The following is a 5,045-nucleotide window of genomic DNA, read 5'->3' on the forward strand; positions in this document are numbered from 1 at the left end:
TATCAACTCGGAAAAGAAAATGTTGTTGCCGATGCCTTGAGTAGAAAACCAACTATTCATAATATCTCTGTGATATCTTTTGATTCTCTTATCCTTATGAAAGATACCTATGACCAAGACCCCGGTTTTCAAGCTGATTGGAATAAATTAATTAACAATAACTGGATTCCAATTGATTCATTGTCTTATGCTGATGGATTTATGTTTTATGAGAAAAGGTTATGTGTAACTGTTCTCTTTAGATCATTTGTGTTGCACGAAATTCATTTCCCCTATATCAAGGCCATAGAGGTATCATTTCCACTTTATGTACTTTGATTGAAGATTTTTATTTGCCACAGATGGAATCTAATGTTTCTAACTTTGTATCCAAGTGTTTAATTTGTCAAAGTGTTAAGCGACACCATGGTAAGCAGTATGGTTCGTTAATGCCTTTACCAATCCCTGAAAGACCATGGAAGCATATTTCAATGGATTTTATTACTGGTTTGCCTAACACTCAAGCTAATCAAGATATGATTTGGACTATTGTAGATCAATTTAGCAAACATGCATATTTCATTCCATGCAAGAAAACATTAACTGCATCTCAAGCTGCTCAATTGTTTCTGAAAATTGTTTTTCCTAACCATGGTTTACCAAAAGTTATTATTTCTGATCGTGATTCTAGATTCTGCAATAATTTTTGGACTACTTTGTTTGCTAACTTAGGTACAAAGATTACTTTTTATCTGCATTTCATCCTGAAACAAATGGACAAACAGAAGCTACAAACATCACAATCTTGGATCTTTTACTTGCATACACAATTTCAAAACCACAAACCTAGGATACACACTTGCATTTACTTTAGTTTGCATACAATAACACTCCACATACATCTACAGGAAAAACACCTTTTGAAATCATTTATAGATATAGATTGTCTACACCTCTTACTTTCTTATCAAACAAAGTTAAAGCTGCTAATGATATTACCCACATGCATGCTACTATTTTCGATGAAGTTAAAGATATGATTGCAAAAGCCCAACAATCATATACTAAACAAGCAAACAAGAAAAGAAAAGCTATGAATTTCACAGTTGATGATTATGTTTGGTTATGAATTGAAAAGTGAAGACTACAAAGTGTTGAGAAACACCCTATTGTAAAGTTAGCTCCTAGATTTTATGGACCTTTCACAAAATCAATGACAATGCCTTTAAATTAGAACTACCCAAACACTGGAAAATCCATAACACTTTTCATATCAGTTTGTTATGACATTTTAAAGGCCAATTACCTATCCACTTTGTTTATGAAAATCCTCCTTTGTTAGAAGAACAAACTAAAATCCTTGAACCATAAACTATTTTAGATACCGACTTTATGACAACTAGAACTGGCCGTAGATATTCTAGATATTTGGTGAAATTTAAAAATCATCCTGTTGAAGAGGCCCAATGGATGCACGCTCGTGACATAAGTGCTTACCCCTCACTGCTCGCTCACATTGAGCTAATAGCAATTGAGGACAATTGCTATCCCACCCCGGGGGTATGATGCCAGGAGGCATATTCCACGGTGGATTCTGTGAGGTTTTGCGGTGGATTCCATAAAATTATATTTATTTACCGGGGCTCGTACACAAGGTGGATTCCTTGTGCTAAAAGTTGATAGGGACGCTTGTCCTTTTCGAGCGTCTCGTTAATTTAATGTGCAAGTGGGTGATTCCATAGCGGGTGATTTCGTAAAATACATATTTAAATCAATGGACGTTTATGAGTTTAGAGGGCGCACTCGTATTAAATTAAGGTTAGGATAGAGTTCCAACCTATTTATTAAAGTAGAGTTCTTTGTTCTTGGAGACCTTTCGGCGCTCGTTACGTACGCATACAACATCCGATCTACGCACCATGTGCATTGACTATAGAGAAACAAGTTCACGATCAAGAATTCGTATCCTATCCCTTCGATCAAAGACTTGCTTGATGAGCTAAAAGAGGTGTGGTACTTTACTAAGATTGATATGAGATTTAGCTATCATTAGATATGCACGAGAGAGGGTGATGAGATAAAAACAATGTTTAGGATTAATTGTGGCCTTTACATTTTCCTGGTGATGCCTTTTTAGATTGATGAATGCCTTGGCAACATTTTAGAGTCTCATGAATAAAATCTTACATCCCTTCCTTTTCAAGTTTGTGCTTGTATCTTTTGATGACATTCTTATTTACAGCAAGTCATTGGAAGAGCACTTGGCACATGTCAAAATTGTGTTTGATGTCTTGAGAGAGTATAGGTTATCTGCTAAAGAGAGCAAGTGCATATTTATGTAAACATCAATGGAATACTTGGGGCATATTGTGAGTGAAAATGGTACACATGTTAGTCCCAAAAAGGTATAATGTATAAAGGACTAGCCCACGCTCTCCCAAACCACTTTCTTATGTAGTTTCCTCAGTCTATCCTCATTTTATAGGACATTCATCAAGCATTATACTGCAATTAGAACACCCTTGATAGATCCCTACAGAAAGGGTCATTATTTTGGGATGCTACAGTTGATCCCAACTTTAATCAATTGAAGAAAATGCTTACTATAGCCCCTATTCTTTATGCCTTGACTTCTCAAAAGAGCTCACCATATTCAGTAATGCTAGTGGCAGAGGCACATGTGTTGTTTTGTTGCAAGAATATGGTGTGATTACTTTTGAGAGCTTTAAGCTTGACGAAAAGGCTTCCTAACTCAGTCTACTTTGACTCCTAAGTAGAAGAGATGGGTGGTAACTTTGCAAAATTATGATATTAACATCTCTCACACTAGGGGCTAAAACAATGTAGTAGTTGATTCATTGTCACGAATGTGGACATGCAGAGTGTCATCCATATCAGAGTTGCATAGTGATTGGATTGAGGAGCTCCAAGAAGCCTACTTGTTGAATGAATAATTCCGCCACATAGTTCCTAATATGTAGAGGAATCCATAATAGAATCCACAAAAATAACCCTCCCAACAAAGATAGGGTGCCAATCATTGATAAAGGGAAAATATTCGCAAGGATGAAGAAGGAGACGAAGCAAGAGACGGTGGAGGAGAAATTGAATCACTTTTCCCACAACAATTGCCCCTCCATTGTTAACAAGACAACTAGCTCTTCTATAATTGACTATGTCTAATCAACTTAATCGATTGCTATGACTCTATAGTCACAAGTTTTAGATTCTCAAATAACTACTTGAGCTCTGCATCTAACATGTATCAATGCCCAAATAGTGTGGTTGCTACTTGAAGAAATAAATACAAATGTTAAAGTGCTCTCTCTACAACCTAGGGTAATGTAAGAAAGCTCCCGATATATGCATTAGGGGAGATTTGGACTCAAGTTTGGGCCTTGTATAAGACATTTCACCTCAACATAGAGAGAGATCATTCAAATTTAAAAAAAATAGCTAATCTGCTTAAGAATGGACTCATACAATCCCATGGCAAGATTGTCATCCCCCACACTTCTCCTTACCTTTCACACGAAATATCATGGAAGACATGCACTCTTGCCCATTGTTGGTCACATGGGTGTCTTCAAGACGTATGATAGGATTGCTAAGAAGGTTTCACTGCTGGAAGGGCCCATGAAGGTATGCCAAGGATTTTGTTTCTAGATGCATTCTATACTAACATACCAACAGGAAAAGGATGATACCTTTATATTAGCTAGTCTATTGCAACTTTTGTCTACCCCTGAGGAGAAATGGATGCATATCACCATGGACTTTATTACAGACCTACCCATAATCAAGAAAGAATGGAACATCATATATGTGGTAGTAGACAGGCTTCCAAAGCTACCCATTTTATTCCCCCTAAGTTTTAGTATATTACATCTTAGTTGGCCACTCAAATTATGAAGCATGTAGTTAAATTGTATGGGTTACCATAGGTCATAATGTATGACAAAGATGCAAAGTTTAAGAGAAACTTTTGGAAGGAGATTTTCACATCTATGGGCATGAAGCTTGCTAAAGAAGGTATCATTTATTATATCCTTGAGGCAATCAATGGGCAATGGGATAAGCATTTCACGGCTCAATCCATCAAAGAATACCTCATCAAATGGCAAGGCCCACACTTAGAAGATTCCTCTTAGATTTGAGCCACCATTCTAGAGGAGTTTTCCCATTTATGAGAGGCTCAATGGGATGAAGTCTACTAACTAGATATGCCTCATTTGACCCTAGATTGCAAGCAGACAACACTCTATTTTAGAACAATTTTGTACATGCATTAATTATAGCCAAGCGCTTATACATGATCTAAAGTTATTCATCATAAGCTCTATTTTGATATGTGGCATGCCCCATTCGGGGCTGCCTATCAAAAGGTATAGCAAATTTACCCCAACATGCCTATGGTGGAGACCACATTTATAATGAATTGGTAACCTAGTTCCACGTGCCAATGCCCCTTTCATGTATATCATCTATATATATATCCATATGTCCCAATTCCTCTTGGGAGCTCCCATCCAAAAAAAAATCTCATTGTAACACTAATTAGAGTAGTGGTACTATGCAGCCCCGCTACTGTAGTAAAAAAAAATCAATTCTTGAGACATTCAAAACACAAAAAATGAAGGTAAGTCTCTTTCTCTAAAAAAAAGTTGGATTCTTTTTTACATTTTATAGCTCAAATGATATTCATATGTGATGAAAATTTGTTTGAATCTTAAACTATAAAATGCATAACACGTATCTGTAATCATGAGTTATTAATTTTTAAAACCTTGAAATGCATATTTTAAGTGAAAAAATATATTTTCTTTTATTTTGAGTAATCAAATCATGTTTGTATGGGATGATATTAAATGTGACAATGGATCAAATTTTGAATTAATTTTTTGAATGTGAAAAAATAAAAAATACAGTGTTTTACATAAAAGATAAGAAAAAAGATCAAAAATACGTTCTTTTAAGACAAAGAAAACAGAGAAAGAATAGTTTTATGCGTGAAAAATTTATGAAATTTTAAGGATATATTTGTGCAAGTATAATGGAGGTAAAAC

The sequence above is a fragment of the Lygodium microphyllum genome, chromosome 3 (genome assembly GCF_053477565.2).
Source record: "Lygodium microphyllum isolate KBCC chromosome 3, Lygodium_microphyllum_v1.1.10, whole genome shotgun sequence".
Lineage (NCBI taxonomy): Eukaryota > Viridiplantae > Streptophyta > Polypodiopsida > Schizaeales > Lygodiaceae > Lygodium > Lygodium microphyllum.